This window comes from Saccopteryx leptura, chromosome 2 (genome assembly GCF_036850995.1).
Source record: "Saccopteryx leptura isolate mSacLep1 chromosome 2, mSacLep1_pri_phased_curated, whole genome shotgun sequence".
Taxonomy (NCBI): domain Eukaryota; kingdom Metazoa; phylum Chordata; class Mammalia; order Chiroptera; family Emballonuridae; genus Saccopteryx; species Saccopteryx leptura.
Genome location: NC_089504.1, coordinates 371830471 through 371851699, shown reverse-complemented (window position 1 = coordinate 371851699; position 21229 = coordinate 371830471). Strand labels below are relative to the sequence as shown.

The window sequence follows — 21229 nt, the reverse complement described above, 5'->3', positions numbered from 1 at the left end:
TTAATAAATCAGGGTACATATATTCAAAGAAAACATGTCTAGGTTATTTTGTCATTAAATTATGTTGCATACCCCTCGCCCAAAGTCAGATTGTCCTTCGCCACCCTCTATCTAGTTCTCTGTGCCCCTCCCCCTCCCCCTAACTCTCCCCCTGTCCTCCCTCCCCCCACCCCTGGTAACCACCACACTCTTGTCCATGTCTCTTAGTCTCATTTTTATGTTCCACCAATGTATGGAATCATGTAGTTCTTGTTTTTTTCTGATTTACTTATTTCACTCCTTATAATGTTATCAAGATCCCACCATTTTGCTGTAAATGATCTGATGTCATCGTTTCTTATGGCTGAGTAGTATTCCATAGTGTATATGTGCCACATCTTCTTTATCCAGTCTTCTATTGAAGGGCTTTTTGGTTGTTTCCATGTCTTGGCCACTGTGAACAGTGCTGCAATGAACATGGGGCTACATGTGTCTTCACGTATCAATGTTTCTGAGTTTTGGGGGTATATACCCAGTAGAGGGATTGCTGGGTCATAAGGTAGTTCTATTTGCAGTTTTTTGAGGAACCACCATACTTTCCTCCATAATGGTTGTACTACCTTACAGTCCCACCAACAGTGAATGAGGGTTCCTTTTTCTCCACAGCCTCTCCAACATTTGCTATTACCCGTCTTGTTGATCATAGCTAATCTAACAGGTGTGAGGTGGTATCTCATTGTAGTTTTGATTTGCATTTCCCTAATAACTAATGAAGCTGAGCATTTTTTCATATATCTGTTGGCCATTTGTATCTCTTCCTGGGAGAAGTGTCTATTCATGTCTTCTTCCCATTTTTTTATTGGATTGTTTGTTTGTTTGTTGTTGAGTTTTATGAGTTCTTTGTAAATTTTGGAAATTAGGCCCTTATCTGAGCTGTTGTTTGAAAATATCATTTCCCATTTAGTTGGCTGTCTGTTTATTTTTATATCAGTTTCTCTTGCTGAGCAAAAACTTTTTATTCTGATGTAGTCCCATTCATTTATCTTTGCCTTCACTTCTCTTGCCATTGGAGTCAAGTTCATAAAATGTTCTTTAAAACCTAGGTCCATGAGTTTAGTACCTATGTCTTCTTCTATGTACTTTATTGTTTCAGGTCTTATATTTAGGTCTTTGATCCATTTTGAATTAATTTTAGTTGTGTATAGTCTCTTAAAGGAAGTTTGTCTATTGCAATTGACAGGCTTAAGGGGAAAATGTGGGGTTTTTTTCTTTAATGAGGCATACAAAACAGAGCAACACGTAGTGAATGTGGCAAGGAGGCGGCGGTCGACAGGGCTCGCCCAGCCGGGCAGTGGGGGCCGCCCAGTCCTGAGCCTGGCTGGGACTGTCTTACGCTGCCTTATTCTGAGAAACTGTAGCCGCACTAAATGAGCTCAGCCATTCCTAGAATATTGGGGTAGAGGGATCTGGGAAAGTATGAGCCATCAGCAGAGGGGTTTTGTTTGTTTGTTTGTTTGTTCTATTTTGTTTGTTTCTTTTGGATACTTAAGGCATAAAGATGAATTAAGATGAATTTTCTTCCGTGTAAGAAAGCACAGCAAGTCAGTTTGGATTCAGAGCGGAACCTGCCAGGCAGCACAGTGAGTGGATCACTAGTGAGTGGTGCTCAGAACTTCGGTGCCGTTGTTGGCATTCTGGTTTTCTCTGATTTTTAAAAATGCATAATACGCTAGCTACACTTGCCAAGCATGATTTGCTCTGCAGAGCTGAGACTCAGAATTTCTCATGCATGAGAATTTCTCATGCATGTCCTTTTCCTTTTCTCAGCAATCCATTTTTCTGTGCTGGGTTACAAATCTACCCTGGACCTTCTCACAGCCTGGCGGTTTCCCAGAGACTCCGCCTAGACCTCAGCGTTTTGCCTTTTTCTTGTCCCGTGGCCTCCAAGGAAGGGAGGCTTCCTAACTCCTCCAAGTTCTCCCTGGATTGCTTGGCCTAATTTTCCCTTCTCCTGGTTTTATGATGCTCATGATGATATTGCCTTTCTACTCTTCATTATTGTCCTTTTCATTAATATTGTTATTACATATACAGGTTTTTCCTTCATTTTCCTTTAAACAAACTTAGAGTGAGCACTCACTCTGTTTGGGGGACGGTGCTAGGTCATGGGCAGTTATGGAATAGCCTGCATTCTCACCGCGCCTAGTTTGGGGGGTATGTATGGGAAACAGGCTCAGGTGCTGCCAGGATACATATGTGCTGTATAGGGAAGCTACACTGCACTGTAGCCACGATGTAATCACTGCGCTCGCAGGAAGAACATCCTATTTTGCCCACAATGATCTCATGGAAGCACGACCCTAAACTCCTGGGGCAGGAGAAAGGGCATTCCAGAACAAGCACCTGGCATTTACAAAAATATGAAGGCATAAGAGGGTGTGGCATGTAAGGAATACCAAGCTGGCGCAGCTGGGGGTGGGTGGACTAGGGAGGGGTGAAGAGACAAGGGAAGCTGCAGAATGAGGGCACGTAATGAGGGACCTTGTGTGCAATGCACACCTTGGGCAGTGTCTTGATCATAGCAGGAAAACATGTAAAGTCATATTTTTAAAAGGATGCTTTGTCTGCAGAGAACAAGGTAAGACCATTGCTGGGAAAGCCAGTCGGGGATGGTTAGGAAGAGAACACACAAGGCCGAGGGGCACACTGCCTGCTGGGACAAAATGGGGAGGAAAACAGAAACCGGGGGCTGACGGATTTCATTTAGGAACCTTCCCCAAAGTCCACCCGACGAACAAACTTTGAGTGGAAAAGAGCGTTTCCTTTGCATTAATCCCCATCCTCTCATATCCGCCATGGCCTCTGACCACAGCAAGATGACTGGACAGCCCCAGGTGTTAATGGGAGTCAGAGACTGTGTGAGGAGGGTTTTTCAGCTGCCTTCTCCTCAGAAACAAGCCTTTTATCACTGGCTTTTCTGCACCTTTGAGAGGCATGCATGTGTGCATTTCACCAGTGAGCACGCGTCTCTTTTCCCCAAGTGCCTAGGTCCTAGATGAGCCCGAGGGTTTTGGCGTCTGGGTACACAGTGCCCTGCCAGGCACGGTGGGAGCTCTGGGCCGGGGAAGCCGGGCCGAGTCACACGGACCTCTGCCCCACTCCAGCTCCCTCCACACAACCTCTTCCTTCCACCTGGCAGGCATGGAAACAGACCTTAAAATATTAAATGAGGTCAAGCAGTTCAGAATCTCTGGAAAAATCAGTACTTTTGCATTGAATGCCTGATCTGCTCACTTCAGACTAGCCACTTTGAGACAACCCTTGGCCTCTCCTGCCCAGAGCTGCGATAACTTCTGGAGCTCTGACGGGACTCGGTACGTCTGGCTTAGCTGTTGTACGCCTGGCCCCAGAAGAACAATAGGCCACAATATGCATTGTGTTGCTAGTTCAAGTCGCTACTGATGAATTTATTGGCCCAAAAAGCAGTCTGCCCAATAATTAATTGAGGAGACTTGACTACAATAATTGGTTTTAAAGATTTCCATTTGCCACCTTCTCTTTTTTCCATATCTGTTGGGCATGTTCAGAGGTGGAGGTGATGGTCAGCTTGAGAAGGGGGGTGAGGGAGAGCCCAAGGTCACCATCTGCGCCCACGTCGGGCCCCTCGGATCATTCCGGTTTTACAGCTGAGAAGTGCAGGTGCAGAACTCTGATGATTTCATGTGAAGGCAAAGGCGAAAAGGCCTTAGACATTTCCGGTCTGCTCTGCCTCTGGGAACATGGGAGCTTTGCTCAGATGGTGAAAGGTGGCTGGCTCCGTTGTGTGGTTCATAAATCTTCCTGAACAAGCAGGGAGTGTGTGGAAAGCTGAAAACCACAACAGAATAAAAAGAAGCACCTTCAACAGAAAATGAAGGAAAAATCAGAGTGGATATATACAGGGGAGAGGCGCCTAGACAAGTCACCCATAAACAAAAAAAATCACCTTAAGGTCAAAGGGTTCACCAGAGTCTGTTCTCTGCTCCAGATGGAATGATCCTGGGCCATCCTTGCAGGGTTTATCATGAAGGATGTGCAGAGGATGGATGTCACCATCCTGGCCCTTGCCTTGTCAGAGTCCATGAGCAAAGGGGGTGATGCTCAAACACATGGAGCCCCCTGGTTCTATTTGAAGAAGAGCAGAAAGAATCCAAGACTAATGCAGACAATGGGAAACTTCAAGACTGTTGGGAATTCGGTGATTCTAGTCAGATGCATGTCACCAACCTATGCTTTTAAGAGAAGATGCTTTTTGAATACTCTGTGAAATTACAAGCCTCAAATTTCAATTCTTTCAGAATTCCCAATGTCCTTGACCCTCCCTCTCTTCCAATTGCACAAACACCAGGTTTCTTGGCTTGGATTCAAAAATTGTGTCGACCAGGGTATATCAACATGCCACCATGTCCCCAGGGAACAAATTTAAATGTACAACACAACACAATCGAAAGCAACAGGTTAATGCTGTCTCTGCAGTTAGAACAACCCACACCCTCTCAGGTGACTACCCCTAGGGAAAGACTCATGCTTCACTGCCCTTGATTACATTCCTGGGAGCTTTCTGGCTCTATCCAGATCTGCCATTTGTCCTTGAAGAGTTCTACAGGACTGGGAAAGTATGAATAACTGTTATTAGCTTCTCACAGAAAAAGACTCCCTGAAATTTGGCCCATGGAGCCCAAGCCCAGTGATGAGATGTTTGCAGAGATAAGCATGGGTCCAGTCTTGTGCTGGGAGGCGCATTCGACCATTGCAGGGACCAGGGAATTCTGATGCTGTCGGGGAGGTGGACCGCTGATGATTTATGCATAAGGTAGAGAGGGCTTGGATTGGATTCAGAGATAAGTCACAGGAATGATCAGAGGGTCACTTAGATAACCTGGGGTGGGGTGGGGGGGGGAGACGGCCAGACTGTGCTAAATTGTGAAGACACAATCTTTCCCTTACAGAAGTTTCCATCTCACTGGGAGGGCAGGCATGAGCGACAGGTGTGTCCTACCTGACGGGTCTCTCTGACCCAGCCTGTTTCTCGGGCAGCCCCAGTGGGATGGAGTGGTTGGTTGAGGAGAGAAGGCTCATCTTTCTCCCAACTACTCCAACCCTTCAGATGGAGAGAAGCAGGGAGCTTCTGAGAAACCCTAACTCGGAACACTCACCAGGACCAGCTCTGAGACTCCTCTGTCCAATTCCACAGTGTGGGAGAGCTCCAGGCTCCCCTCTGCCGCCAGTGCGGACGTGCACCACGGCTAGACACAGGCCGATGAAACCCACTGGGGAGGGAGGGTGGAGGGGAAGTAGGGGAAACCTGGGGCAGGACTTGGGTGTTACTGCCCTTCCTGGTAATGCACATGCACCTTTGGCTGGGTGTTTTGCAGCCTAAAGTGGTGTTTGCAGACTTGGATTTTCACAAAGATGCTTCTTTAAGTGTCTGTCACTGAGGGAAGTGGGATTGGGATGGGGGGGGGAGGGAAGTGGCTCCACCAAGCTGTTGCTTAGAGCCACCTGGGGAGATCTGGTGCTCACGGCGTGGAGTGGGCTGACTCTTTCCCACGGTCTGACTGCAGGGACAGTTAAGTGAAGCGGGGAAACTGGCGGGATTTGAGAAGGTCAGCTGAGGACTGTGAGCCACAATCTCTTCCTAACATAGGAAGGGACTAGTGTTCTCCTACCTGCTGAAGACAGAGTGACAGTCGAATCGAGTCTCAGCCTCAGGATTTGGGTTAGGTATCAGGAAGAAGCTTGGTCAGCAGAGGTGGTGAGAGGCTGGGATAGTTTTCAGAGGGAAATGGAAATAAGCTGTTGGCCATGACCTTCACAGAGACACGGAACCTGTGTCCACCTTTCTGGAGGTGGTTTAGGGCTGCTGGCCTGCAGGCAGGGCATGGCTTGGTGCTTTGATCGTCTCTTCCCATCCCAGGGTCCTGGAAGAGGCTTATCATGAGCCCCTCACTCTAGGTCTTGTGTTCTCGCACCACAAAGGTGGGTTCCCAATGATTCCACTCTCTCCAGTGGCTCAAAGGAGCAGAGATAATTTCTTTTTTCGTTTTTTTTAGAATTTTTTACTTTTTAAATTTTTATTTTATTTATTCATTTTAGAGAGGAGAGAGAGAGGGAGAGAGAAACAGAGAGAGAGAGGAGAGAGAGACAGGGGGGAGGAGCTGGAAGCATCAACTCCCATATGTGCCAGGCAAGCCCAGGGTTTCGAACCGGCGACCTCAGCATTTCCAGGTCGACGCTTTTATCCACTGCGCCACCACAGGTCAGGCGCAGCGATAATTTCTAATGACACACAGGGGAAGCCTGGACCCGGGACAGCTCTCCTGGCTAACTCCCCTGGTGAAGCCTGCCACAGTTTCCTCTCTGCCCAGGGGCCCCAGACCCTGGAGGCGCTATAAGCCTCAGACAGCCAATGGGCAAGGCTTTCCCCTCTTCTTCCTCTGTGCCCTGCCCTCTCTGCTCTGCAGATTGTCCCTTGTTGCTCCGGACCAGCAGGGCTCCTAAACAAAAACAATGGGACCAGGAGGACTCTTCAAACTGCCTGGCAGTATCTGAGTGCCTCATAGCACTTTATTATATAGACATATGCAAATCAAGGACCCTGATACAAAGTTGCACATCCAAGGCTAAGACAGGAACTCTCCCAAGACATAAACAGGATACATTAGTGAAATCTACCAACATCCGAAAACAAAGAGTCAGAGGAAGGGCATGTATATTGCTTCCAGCAACCTAAGGAAGCAAGTAGAGTGGGTGCAAATACTCAGCATCATAGCCAAACATGGAGATGGAGGGGGGAGAACTTAGCCTTTTGCTAAACCTTGAATCTATAATGGCTTTTTGCCATTTACGGTCCAGAACATCTTGTTCTATTCTAAATAGGGCAGCACAGGTCTCTGCATGGTGCCATCCCACCTGGCCTGGCCCTACCCCTCCTGCCTGGCCTGTCATTCATCACCAGGCACAAGCTGAGCTGAGGCTGCTTCAGGAAGTGGCCCTCTGGAACCCTCAGCTGGCGCCTCACCACCAGAAGGGGTCTGTGCGGAAGCTCCTGTCTGCCCGCTTGGCCATGTGGGTGATGGCCCCCAGGGACTCAGACAGCCAGACCACAGGCGGAGTAATTTCCAAACGCAGGCAGGCCCTGCATGGCCTCGGTGATTAGGGACCAGATGCTGAGCCATCTCTGGCCTGGCCGGTGACTGGGATGAGGAGAAGGCAGACCCTGCTGGCTGGGCCTCACACGGTTGACTCTCCCTGCCTCAGCGTTAACAGGAGCAACGCCAGACATGATACGTAGCATGTGTTTGCTTTTCACGCAATTCTAGGCAGACTCTAGCAACGTGGCCCCATGTCCCCGAGAGGGAATTACTGTACCAGGGGAGGAGTGTGGGTGGGCTCTGTCCACCAGCTGGTGCAGGGAGAGCGAGGCCATCTGGTCCCCAGGGGTCTTTCCTTGGCTCAGAGCCACCCTGTCTCTCCCTTTCCCAAGCAAGGTCAGACCACGGTTCCTTCTCTGCTCCCCTTGCACACGGCTGGCTCTCCCTGCGCGAGACCCCCAGGTGCTGTGTCTTCAGGTTTCTCGGTCCAGGTGATCTGAGCCACCAGAACTCACTTTTGCAATGGCAGTAGGCAAATTTTTAACATTCCAATTGGTGGCATCTTCACTTTGCTTTAGAGAGAATCTTCTGAAACCCTTGGCCTAGCAATAGCACAGGCTTTCCAAGTTCCTTAAGCCATCTCTTCCACAAGTCACACCTATGTTTAAAAATTCACTCATTTCTACAGTGATTCATTCTGCACTCTGAAGCTTGTGACGGGTCAGGCACGTGTGTGAGGCAGTAGTCTTTGCTTCTATTTTAAGTTGTCAGTGGAGGTCAATTCCTCACTGGAAATCTGCTTTAGCATCATATCGTCCTTTCAGTCAAAAAGTTCTTCCTTATGTCTAACTGAATTCCCCCTTGCTGCAATTTCCACTCACTGTATTTATATAGTGTGTCATTCATCCACCTGAATCTTCCTGGACACGACACCTTTTAATCTGTCTGATGGCCCTGCAGGGTGAATGTTCGTGTTGCCATTTGACAGGCGGGAGAACTACAGCTCAATCTGTGCCCATCCTGGAGTAAGGCAGGCCTCCTTCCTGAGCTCTCCAGGTCTGCTGCATCTGTCTGAAATCCTATAGCTCTGAGCATTGCCCTTGGCGGACCACACCGGGTGCTGCTGCAGGCGGCGAGGGACCTGCCCGCTTCGGCGGGCTTGGGAAGAGGCAGACTCTGAGCTTGCACCTGCCCGAGTGAAGACCTGCCCTCTCTCACCCTGGTGTTGCTACCTCCACCATCCTTGGCACCCAGTGCCTTCCTACTTACTGATACTTTTAAAGGTCATCTTAGTTACTGGGGCTTTCTTAGCCCTTATCACAATCTATAATTAACTATGTTTATTTGGTTTCTTTTTATTATCTTTCTAGTTCTCTCCACCTCCCTGAATAGCAATCTTGTTAATGCTGTGTCCCCAGCTTCCAGCACAGCACCCAAGGGGGACAGACTCTCAATAGTTACTGACAGAAGGACAACAAAGAAGGAAAGAAAGAGGGACTCAGAACTGGGGGGGCCCGTCCTTCCCCTCAGCCTTGCTGCCTTGCCTCTTCTACATTAGGTTGGAATTCACCCATCTATGGGTCAAATCTTTAGGGACTTGTGGCAGAAGGACTCAAGATCACCTGTGCCTCATATAAGCTGTTTAACTTCTCTAAGCCTCATTCGCTCCCTTGTTAATAGTGATCATTATACTTATTTCATGGGATCACTATCAGGGTTAAATTAAATACTCTGCAAAGCGCTGACCAGAGGTTCTGGCACGTGGCAGACATTTACTAAGTGCTCGCTCCTTATCCCCAGCAGTAAGGTCAACCCTCCACCCCAGTCCTACAAAGCAAACTCTCAAACCCTGCCACATGTCTCCAGACACACAGGACAGGCGACTTTGGCTGGTCGGAGTCCCTTTCAGAGACTACATTACCAGCCTTCCACTTGTGCCAAAGAAAGTCACTTTGGAAGGGATTCACTTTAATGAGTTCCTTCCAATAATTAAACTGAAGATGGACACGTGTCATACCAGTTGAAATGACAGTAGGCTGCATTCTACCTTTCCAGCTCTGTGAACTTGGACCAGCAACCTGGTTACTCTGATCTCTGGCCTTCTCCTCTACTCACTGGGAATAACAATGTTGTCTCTGCCATAGAGTAGGTGTAACCACTGAGTTTACACATAGTTAAGAGTCATAACTGTTATAGTTAACCCATGCCGTAGAGGAAAAACTACCCTCAAGAAAATTTTGTGGAGCATTCATTAATTGCCAGTTACCTTTATACATTTTGTCTCTTTTCATCTTTAAAAAACACGAACTGCCCCCTTTTCATTCATGCATTAGTTCACTCACTCAACAAACAGTAATTGTAGGCAGTGTCAGACACATGCCATTTTAACAAGAGCTAATCGTCCATAAAATACGGTGCCATGTAGTTGATGTATTTAGCTGCCGTTCTCCTGGATCTTTCATTTTGGGCTCACCCCTGTGTTGCATGCTTCTGCAGAGAGTGGGGCTTCTCTGGGCACCTCTGCTGGTCAGGGTGTGTGCTGTCCCCTCTTTTCAAGCTGCTCCCACTTGCCAAGCTCTCTGTCGGCCTCCAGGTCACAGAGCCTCCATCTCGTCCTCCGTTTGGTCTGTTTCATTCACACATCCTCCAGTTTCTCTGAGCTTTGGCACATGGTTTAGCGGCTTTTGCAGTTTCAAAAATCTTTTTAATCTTTACTAATTGAATAGAAGCTGAAAATGGGGAGGTTTGTTTTTTTTTGGTCATGTAAACAAATGGTCAGAAGCACATATATTTCTTATATTCATTTCCAAGCACCATATTAAGTTCGAAATACATGAGATATATGCACCATGATGAATTGTAGAACATCTAAGCATGACTTTTAAAAAGGGAGAGGAAAATGCCCACAAATGCATATGGGGCTTACAAACATAAAGTACTATGTTCTTGTCACCTGTCAGTGTTGGCAACTGAGAACTTACCACGTCTAGTTTTCATCCTATCACTGGACATTTATTTGTTTGTTGGATAAGCAAGTAAAAAACATATTCAGCTGCAACTTAAAGAAACATGGTTCCATCCTCTCTCTCTCTCTCTCTCTCTGTCTCTCTCTCTCTCTCTCTCTCTCTCTCCCCTCTCTGCTTAGAGAGACTATGGAGGCTTAATGGGTGGTGTTTGTTACAGAGGGGTGGATAGATCAGAGCAAGTCTGAATCCCTGTAAAACTTGCAGTGGGGAGAGCACCTGAAGTTTCACTTACTCAGAGAAACATTTGTGGAGTTTCCAGTGTGAGGCTAGGTACTGGGATTCCGAGGGAAGTGGGAGGGCTGTGTCCCGGACTGCCTGTTCTAGTAGATGAGAGGGGGCCACATAGTAAACAGGTAGACAAGCACCACGGCGGCATCTGATATGAGCTGGGCAAAAGCTATAACAGAATGGAGTGGCAGGCTTGACGGGGACAGTGGTGCCACCTCAGATTGGGTGCTGAAAGAGCCTGAGAGGAGATGACAAAGAAGCTGAATCCTGAGTGACATAAATGAGCCTGGAGCAGGGCGGTCCCGGGGGAGGAAACAGCAGGGCGTGCAGAGACAGCGTGGCGCGTTGAAGCTGCAGAGCTGTTGGGACACAGGGAAATGGGGTGGGCTGGGAGTGTGGCAGAGCCCGGGCTGAACACGCCCGAGGTCGCAAGGACAAGAGAGAAGTCCAGAGGGGCTGAGCAAGACGACAGCCTGGTCCGAGTCAGGCTGAATACCAGACGGTGACGGTGACGGTGTCTCACAGAAGGAGACAGAGGGCACAGAGATCAATAAGCAAGTGGTTTATATCACCAAAGCAACAACTCATGTCACAAACAGAGGTGGCAGTGGTGAAGGTGGGGCAGAGGGCAGATGGGTCCCAAATCTATCTGAAGAAGGAGCAGACAAGGTTTGCGGATGGTTGGATGAGGGAGTGGGGCAAGGACAAGAATCAAGATTAAATCAAAGTTTTGCTGGAAGTTTTGTGATGCTTACAGAGCCGAGGATGGCCCGAGTCAAACAAAATTACATAAAATAAGCTGTATTAACTGCTAAGAAGGAAAAAAAGAGGGTGTGAAGAAAAAAAATCTTAATAAAGGAATTTCAACCCTAGATGTGCTGCCTTGCGCAGAGTCAGGGGACCTGAACTCTTGCTGCCAGCTCTGAGGGGAAGGGTTGTGCTGGGCGTCCATCACCAAGCCCTTGTGCCAGCTGCCTCTGGGTCTGGAAGGCTGGTCATGCTGACCTCCCAGGAAATTCAATTGATCTGGCACAATCGGATCTTCTGGCCTAATCTAATTAAGTCGTTTTATGAGCAATCTTTTTCTCTCTGATCCTCAGCCTCCCCCCCCCCCCTTTGTTAATTCCCCACTAGCAGCTAGATAAACAAAGGCTTCTCTCTCAGGCTTGCATGTATAACAAAAATGCTCCTTACACACTCACTCTAAGATTGCCCAATCCCGCTGTCCTCGCTATGCAGGAGGTTCTGGTGGGAGAGCCTTCTTGATGAGCCAGGGAGGACAGGAGTAAGGAGGGAGAATGCTGGCACCCCCGCCCCCCAGGCAAGACTGCACGCTCTCCCCTGCAGCTCGTGAAGGCACATCTGAGGTTGGCCTTGGTCTGGGGAGAGCCAGCTGCCTGCTCAAACCAGACCTGAGAATTAAAATGGTTCCCCAAATGCCAACTCTTCCTCTGGCTGTCTCTTCATCTGGGCTCCTCAGCCATCCTCATCAAGGAAGGCAGCAGGACTTCTGACCCCAGATCCTGTCTCAACCCTGTGAAACAGGCATTCTTCTCTCCATTCTGGTGGACAATTGTCAGGCTCAGAGAAGCGAAGTAATTTATCCTGTTGACCCATGGAAGGAGTTGAGTTGAAAGCCAGGTCTACACCACTTTGCAACCTATCCCTTCTCTACCTTCAGGACACCTGTTAAACTCCGTCTTTGCTTTGTCAGCGCCACCATTGGCCTTTGGCAGTGACATTCTCCCTGTCAGTGCTGCCCACAGCGCAGACCTCACACCTCCCAGGGGCTGGGAGCCAGCCCTGTGGTCAGTGCTATGGCCAACTGTCCATCTCTTCACAATTCCAGTGGTCTTCCTTCCATCTTCCCTTCCTCATAAGGCCAGGTGCAGCCCAGGTAGCCTTAGCAAGGTGGACTGTGCCAGGCCTAAAAGGATGTGGGGAAAACCCACGTTGAAAATGGGTCCAGTTATTGGGAGTATGGAAAGATAAGAAAAGTGAAACTTAAGTCTGGGCAGAGCAGCAAGACAGATACCCCTCCACACACACCAAGAAAAAGCAAAAGCAGACAACTTACAATGAGCTCAAAGATCTTCATTACTCACTAGCTTTTCTTAGTGACTTTTATTTTATTCTGACTTCCAGGCTAACAGATTATATGGGAAAGTCAGCTCTGTGAAACGCAGGCAGCTGGCTCAGCCACGATCCACTCAGCAGCAGAGCTGGAACTCAAGTCAGATTCTGGACCCTGTGCTTGGAGCTCCGAGACACCCGGGCGCCAGCAGGCATCCCCAGGTAGACTGGCCTTGTTTCCTTTCACAGGGATTAGTGCTCACGGTCGGGCAGGGCTGGCCTCTCGTCTCTGCCCGCAGACCGTTCGTTATTCACGGTGCTTAGTAAGACCTGGGTCTGGTCCTGATGGCATGTTGTCACACAGCCATGGCGATTTATATTAATCCACGGTGAGGTTTGTTTAGGGTAGGCAACTGAAAATAGAGCCGGGCGGCTTGGTACATTCTTGCTAGTGGCCCTGTTCAGGAAGTACGCCAGCCCTGCCTTTGAGAAAGGCCAATCTCTGGGACACATTGTGGGTGGAGGAATGTGGGGCAAGGAGGGGTGTGAAATGGTCTTAGGGGATTCTGGCTCATCTTCGAGGTAGTGTGGAGATTCCAGAGAGGTCTGTTTAAACAAGAACCGGGTGACTAATGTCACTGACTCCAGGAAGAGAACAAGGGCTATGAGTAGGGGACAAAATGCTAGAAAACATGACGTTTAAAAACTGTACTGAGGGGAGGAGAGAGAGAATGAAACTGAGCTCCCACGAGAAGATGAGCGAGTATGGGAGGTCATGGAGAGGCTGGGGCTGGTGCAGCAGGGGGGACCAAGGCCACCGGATTCCTTCCTGCTCCCCCTCGCTCCACCTCTGGGGCATCCCGTCAGGTGGTCCATGAGCCCGTGGGCCTGCCAGGCTTTGGGGAACTGCTGACTTGGCTCCCAAGCACAAGACTTTAGCCTGTCCTCTGGCCCTGGGAGGTTTGAGGGGCGAGTGAGCAGAGCTGAGATGCAGTGTCACCCTAGAGCTGCAGCTCAGGGTCCTAATGTGCTCAGTTCGCAGTCCTGTGGAGCTCAGTGAGGGCAGGTGGGTGGGAAGTGTCCTGGCTCTGCTCGGCGCTCCACCCCATCACCCCCGGGGCGGGTGGGGAAGAATTTCTCCCGCAGGTGCTGCGAGAAGAGATGTTTCTCCATTGCTAGCAGAGCTTCTGTTTAAGAGTAAGAGTAAACAGAAAAATGCTTTCTCTACCCCAGGCTTTTGTGACTAAGAAAATAATTTTGATGGTGGTATCTCTAGAATCACTGTGGCCACTAGTTGCAGGAAAGAGGTGCTGAGTTCAGCTGGGGGCCCCACAAGGGCATGGGTTGTACTTTGGCTGGTGCTGGAGGAAGAAGTAGAAAGAGAAGAAGAAGGAGTGAAGAAGAGGGATGAGGATGGGGAGATTGCTGAGTCTTTTCTAGGCAACATGCACCTCTACGCGTGTCCTTCCTCTGTGCCAACTTTACTGAGCTGTGATGCCCATGCCATGTGAGCCACCCATTTACATGCACAATGACAGTGTTCAGTATATTCACAAGTCGCACATCCATCACCACAATCAATATTAGAATATTTTGCATCACCTCAGAAGGAAATATCCACACCCATTAGCAGCCATTTCTCATTTCACTTTGTCCCCCACACCTTGGCCACTACCAATCCCATCTTCTTTCTCCATAGATTGGCCTAATAGAGACCTTTGTATAAAAGGGATAATGCAGTATCTGGCTTCTTTCACTTAGCACAATGTTTTCAAGCTCTTCCCTGTTGAGCGTGGATCAGTGCTCCTTCCTATGGCCACAGAATGTCCCAGTGTATCTATATGCCACATTTGATTTCTTGGTTCATCAGCTGATGGAAATTTGCTGTAGTAGCTACTTTTTGGCTATTACTGTGTGGATAAGGTTGCTGTAAACATTTGTGTATAAGTTTTTGCCTAAACATGTGTATTTTCCATTTAATTCTCATAACAAATAGACATTATGGTCACCAATTTTATTTATTTATTTATTTATTTATTTATTTATTGTTTTGTATTTTTTCGAAGTTAGAAGTGGGGAGGCAGTCAGACAGATTCCTGCATGCGCCCGACCGGGATCCACCCGGCACGCCCACCAGGGGGCAATGCTCTGCCCATCTGGGGTGTTGCTCTGCTGCGATTGGAACCATTCTAGCACCTGAGGCGGAGGCCATGGAGCCATCCTCAGAGTCTGGGCCAACTTTGCTCCAATGGAGCCTTGGCTGCGGGAGGGGAAGAGAGAGACAGAGAGGAAGGAGAGGGGGAGGGGTGGAGAAGCAGATGGGTGTTTCTCCTGTGTGCCCTGACAGGGAATCGAACCTGGGACTTTCACATACCAGGCCAACGCTGTACTGCTGAGCCAACTGGCCAGGGCCACCAATTTATTTTGAAAAACTGTAACTCAAAGAGGCTAAGACACGTTTTTGAGATGGAAAAGCTCCTTTTGATTTGATTATGATAGAAGGGCAAATAAGAGGAAATAAAGTAGAATCCAACTTCACCCCTTTCAGTTCATTAAACACACCACTGAGTAAAAAGAAACGAAAGGAATGAGAGAAAGTGCGTCAGCAGGTCTGCCGTGGGCTCCACCGGCCTCCTCTAGGGAGCCGGGTCTCAGAGAGGGTGCATCTGCCTTGCTCGGCATGACTGAGGGCTGTGGTGTACCCTTGTCCTGCTCACACCCCACGTTTCAGACCAGAGTATTGGTTAAGAGCAGCTCAAGACAATTGCTGGCATAGCTCGCCAGCTCTGTGAGAAGCCAGGTTGAAAGTCTCTGCAGCAGTGTCCTCGTTCGCAGAGGACATCCATGGAGAGGGGTCTCCCTGGTGATAAGAAGCACCCTTTAAGAGAGAAATCCAGCTTGGGCCCAAGGGCGGGCAGCCTCTCTATGGCATGGAACAACAGGGTCACCTAGACTCCTAGTTCTGCTTCCTTCTGCCTCCAGGGCTTTCCCAGAAAGCACTCGGACATGGGAGAGTGGGTGACGTGCCGCCCCATTAATGCAATGTGATGGCGCGGCAGAACCCAAGCCAAAGCTGGTAATCATTGACCCTCAGAGGCAGCCCAGGACAGAGCAATAGAACCAACAGGAATGCTCGCTATCCCATCTAATCCACTGCCCTGTGGTGTGCCCTGGAGCCTTGTCCTTCTCGAGATCTTTCTGGGAAGTGTAAAGTCTGCAGCTGGACGCTGGTGCAGAGAAGCCCTGCTAACGTTAGACACCACAGAATATGACATGACTGGATCTTTCATTCAGTGCACGGCTGGAGCCTGAAGGGAAAATGAGAGCTGGAGGTGCTATTACTGAAGGTGTTAACAGCTTGATCACGCTTTTGTCCATCTATAAGATGAAATTAATGTTCCCACTCTTCAGATAAAGAGATGGGCATGCTGAGAAGTTATTTAGTACCCAGTGCTAAAGCTAGTAAGTGGTTGAGTCTACACTCAAATCCCACATACTCACTTCCTAAGTCCTGCCTGGTGGGCTACTTAACGGGGCCGTGACAAGAAAACTTCAAACATAAGCTAGACTGTGGGACCGACCAGAAGGCATCCAGAATCTGCTCCGAATGTCAGAACCTGGTGTTCTATGCCTACTACTTCACACGTCTCCCAAAGCTGGGCTGAACCAGCACAGCTCCCGTTGGCTGTGGGTGCAGCATCATGGGTCCCAGCTCCCCCGTGCTGATATTTAAGGCATTAGCTCAATTTCTCCACTATTTTATAAGTTGCCAAGGTTTGGAATTCTGTGTGTTTTCTTAAAAACAAAGTGTACTTGTTGCAGACACACAGGAAAAAGTATATATATTCCAGGCCTCCAGTACCCATGAAATTCACTCATTTCTGGGCTGAAAGACTGAATTGATGTAATAATGACCCAAACCACTGAGAACTAAAAGGGTCAGGCTAACACCAGCATCTCTGCCACATAATAAATATACTTTTCTGCAAACATTTGAATTTTTTGATTAAAGTCCAGTGCGCTTTGAGGTGGGTGGCTCAACCGATGAGATTTCACATTGTTTCATTACAGATGTGTCCAGTGTTCAGAAAAACAAACTTTCCCCCCAACATACATACTTTTACACAGTAAGCAAGTGGAGAGAATAATTATTTTATTTGCAAAAATTATCCTTCACTTTATAAAATAATTCAGTAATAGATGCCAGTAAAAATCTAACATCTTAATGTAATATGACTTAATGTATATAAGCAATTTCTGTGGGCATTCCATCTTTTGAGAACACCATACATTGTTTTCAGTATAAGATTACATATTCAGACATATATAATGATATTTTCAATGAAATAAAGTTGTTTTTAAAAGTTAATGGGAACAAAGGCCACGAGACTAAAAGAGCCTTTGGATCGTTGTGTTGAATTAATTTCCAGTCACAAGTTCATCAGAAACTAGAATTCACTAGTTAAAATAGTGACTCTTAGAAAGTCTGGCATGGGTGCATATTAAGGTCTGGGAACTTGAGTTAAAGTTAGAACTCACCCTTTTAATAATGAGTGCTTCCTGTATGGAGGGGTCTTACGTGATCCTGGGACAGGCTGATGCAACTATCGCCCAGGATTCTGTAGGGACCTGCCCTCTCTCCAGGGAGTAACCACATTTATTGTGTTTTACTAGGCTCCCTCCTTACTGCGCTTTCACCCCAACCTGAGTCCTGACAAAGGCAACGTGGTGGAGCCCCAACCCAAGAAAGGGAGTTCCAAACCCAGCAGCTCCCATTGGCCACTCCGAGTTCCATCATACATGAGGCTCTGAAAATCATCTCCTGTTCCTCTTCAGACAAAGGCAAGTGGTTTGATGTTCCCATTGACTTCTCAGTAAACAAGCCAGTGGGTGACCCAGACTACCAGAAAGCCAAATAAAGGTTAAGTAACGAGCCCAAGGCCACAAGGCCACTTGGGCAAAGTGTCCATACCCCAGTTTTCTGCCCTCTGCAAGTGCTCGGAGACCCAGTTCCACCACAGGAGAACGGTAGTGGGTTCCGTTGCCCTTCCCACAGCCCCTGCTTCAAACACTGGAGCACTCACATGTGACTGTATTTCTTTCTTTCTTTGACAAATGTTTCTGAAGCATCTATTCTTGCCTGGAACTGAGCTAGGCGGGCACTGAGGTACAGCAGAGGGGGGGGGGGGATGGATGGGGCCACTGCCCCCCAGATTCTAAAAGTAAGTTTAGAAGTTAAAAATCACTGGAAATACTACAAATAAAAAGGAAATAGTACAATACAAGATTGAAGGGGTGGGGGATGGTCAGGAGCTCCTCTTTGAGAAAAATGACATTTAAGTTTCTTTCTGAGAAATGACATTTAAGTTGAAACCAAGAAGCCAGCCTGGAGGGGAGAGTAGAGGGCCCGGTGTTCCCAGCAGGTAAACAGCCCGAAGGCCGGCTCAGAGAGGCTGAGGCCCTCGCCCACGCCTCTGTTGTTGGGATGAGGCAAGGCTGGGCCCCTGGGTGTCTTCTCGTCTCTGCAGCCCCAGGCTGTTGCCGAGCCTTGACCTTGGCACTCAGTGAATATTGCCAAGCTGACTGACTCCAGGCCAAGATGCTTTGTCCTCTGCTGGAGCAACAGGTCTACAGGGCTCAGCTCACAGATGCTCCTCCTCCACTGGGGGGAAGCTCCCCTCCCCCTCACACCAGCCATCACCATCACAACAAACTTCTGACTGTCGAAGATGCACTGACTCCACTGTACATAACTATCTATGCCTCCAACTGGAAGATGGCCTACAATGAGCTCAAGCCAGGACGAGTTCCAGAAGCTTCCAAAGTAAGCACAGTGCTCCAGAGAGCAACATCTTCAGCAGCCTCCTCAGTTGAACCCTGATTACTTTAGCATCATCTCTATTTCTGAGCTCTGCCAGGCATTCGGAGGTCTTTCTCGTGACATCAGGGCCTGTGACCTTCTCTTCCAACGTGCACCCTTGGGTCTAACCCAGTGACCCTGTGTGCCCTCCATGGGGCCCTCACCTTTCCACATATCAGGCTTCTTGCTTTCTTTGTGTTTTTGCTCATGCTCATCCTTGTCCCTGGAAACCTGTCCTCTCTCCACTAATCTAGACCCTCACTCTCCTTTCAGGTTCAGTATCTTAGGGAGGTCTGATCTTTTGCCAGCTCTTGCCCTCCTAAATGATCTCTCCATTAAGTAAGGAAATGTATGCAAAGTCACCATCCCTGGTGCATAGTAAGTAGGTTCTGAGTAAATGTTTGCCTTCCCTCTACGTTGTTTATTAACTATTTTGAGTATGCCACAGGGCTTAAGAGCAAGGGCTTCTCAGACCGATCTAGGTTTTTACATCTTGTGCTCTTTTGCCTTTCTGCTTTCTGACCTTCTGCAAATTGTTTAACTTCTCTGCATGTCAGTTCCCCACCTCTTTAGGTTATTGTGAGAATAAAATATGTTAACACCTGTAAGAGATTTTGCACCTGTGTTTGTCTCCCACTGCAGGTTTTTGGGGGTAAGTTCACTACTCCAGGGGATACCCTTTGAACTGTACTGTAGGGGGCGCTGTTCACACAGAATGCAGCTGTGTCCCGCTGCTGGGAGCCAGGTACTGAAGCTCCCCCCCCCCCCCCCCAGTTTTCATTGCTATTTCACACTCTCCAGAGACTCTCCTCACCCATGGTTCCCTCTTCATTCATTTTGAGCTGTGCGTCTTCACTTTGCCTTCGCTTACCCTAACTCTGGCTTAGTCTGGTGCAGAACTGAAGTTTAGAAGAGAAGAAGTCTTAGAAAAATCTCTAGAACCGAAGCCAAATAGATCCAACTCTGTCTGTGAGTTTGTCTCGGCCTCTAGGGCTCTCTCACTCTGTGGTCACCACTCGCCAGCCTCCAGTATGAATCAGGCAGGGATGAAGTGCCCCCTTTTGGTCCTTGTTTGCATAGCTGAGACACACTAGCATTTCCAAAAATACTTTAAGGACACAGTATTGAAAATGCACACAGAATAAGTGTCAGCTTCTGAGGCAGAGATTTCTGACTCCACAGCAGATGCACACTGCATCTGAAGGCTGATAGGACCCTGCAGACACCTTGCTGGGCCTGGCCTCACCCACTGCAGGCTGGCTGGACTGGGGGAGACACCATACCCCCTGACACTTCCTTTTGGGGTTCAGTACAGGTGCCATGAAGAGAGACAGGTTCCTCTTTTCCTGCCTTTTTCCTTCATTTGGCTGTCATCTCCAACATAGTCCATGTAACTCCGCATCCTAGACACTAAATGGCCTGAGTCAATGACTCCTGGTTAAACTGCTCCCCAACCTTCAATATCCAATTAATAATACCAGTTGTTACTACACTGCTCACAAAAATTAAAGGATATTTTTATTGCTTCATATTCATTTTTGAAAATCCCCTAATTTTTGTGAGCAGTATATTTATTGCATAATTACTGTATTTTAGGAATTTTACATATTCAATTTCATTTAAAACATGCTACAACCTTTAAAAATATTCTAGCTATTGCACGCATTCTGACTCAAAGTGAGCTGCCTGATACTGCTGAAGATACCCGGTGAGGAAACTGAGGCTCAATAAGGCTAGGTGGCTTGCACAGTTCAACTGGCCATTAAGTGACAGAACTGGGGTTCAAGTACATGTCTATGCTCACTCATTTTGGAGTTCCTGCACTCTGCTGCCTTTGGTTTTGACCAGTGCTATGAAACAGGTATCACATCCTCTCTTGGACCCCATGCATGGCACAGCTCTGTAGTTATTCATGGCTACTGGACCGGCTGGCTCAAGATACCTACAGAACACAGCGCACCTTAGGACAGTGCCCACATCCATAGACCTTGTGATTCCCTGGCTCTTGTTCCCAAACTTCTGTCTCTGGAAGAAACCAACTGTCCAGGAAGACGTGCAGCATTTACCCTGGATGCGGGCAAACTTGGGCTTCATGGTGGAGAGGGCTTGTGCAGACAGACACGACCCCAAGGGTGGCATATGGATCCTCAAGTGCATTTCCCAATCTAGCCTGGAAGATTCCTGAGGTTCTGGTGCCTTTGTATATGCCCACGAAGCCAGGAAAAATGGTTTCCACTGGCCTTGCCAAATTCTAGTTAAGAACCCATGTTGACCCCAAGTGAGCTGCCTAATATTGCTAAAGACATCTGAGATGTCTTTTCCCGGAATTACCGAACTAAAGAGAAACGACACCTTCTATCTACAATTGGTTCCAGATATGAGCAAGGTAGTTTGAGCAGCGAGATGACTTGAAGCTTCTCGGGGCTCTGAGTGTTTGTAAATTCAGCTGGGTGGCTATCCTTCAATAGCTTGAGACCATTTTCATAAAAAACAGGAAGTGTCCTTAGTTAGGGGCATTTGTTTTAGCTCCTAGAGAAGGTGTGTTGGAGAGTATCAGCTTGATAGCTAGCCTGTTGTGTCTCCCCTCTGTTCTCAACCTTTTCAGGGCAGCCAAACTGCTGCACTGTCGTTAATAAAGTACTTAACCTGGGAGCAACTTGAGAACAGGGACAGTTACCTCTTTAGTTTCTTAGCCTAGCACCAGGTACATGGTAGACACTCAATAAATAGAGTGTTTGCTCGTTTATATTGGTTAAGAAGGCATGGCCCTGGCCGGTTAACTCATTGGCAGAGCGTCGGCCTGGTGTGCAGGAGTCCCGGGTTCGATTCCCGGCCAGGGCACACAGGAGAAGTGCCCATCTGCTTCTCTACCCCTCCCCCTCTCCTTCCTCTCTGTCTCTCTCTTTTCCTCCCGCAGCCAAGGCTCCATT

At 48.2% G+C, this 21229-nt stretch overlaps 1 protein-coding gene across 4 annotated transcripts in view; it reads left to right on the top strand.

Annotated features, from left to right (window-relative positions):
• Positions 1-21229, top strand: part of KCNJ1 (potassium inwardly rectifying channel subfamily J member 1) — a 36798-nt gene that overhangs the window by 951 nt on the left and 14618 nt on the right. For 2 of the 4 annotated variants that reach the window (XR_010748972.1, XM_066365218.1), the window contains exons 2-3: positions 12512-12661; positions 17114-17281. The exons of 1 other annotated variant lie outside the window; for it this stretch is intronic. The gene's annotated coding sequence lies outside the window, so the exon portion shown is untranslated. The remainder of the gene's footprint in view (positions 1-12511; positions 12662-17113; positions 17282-21229) is intronic. One more of the 4 variants, XM_066365219.1, reaches the window with a different exon arrangement.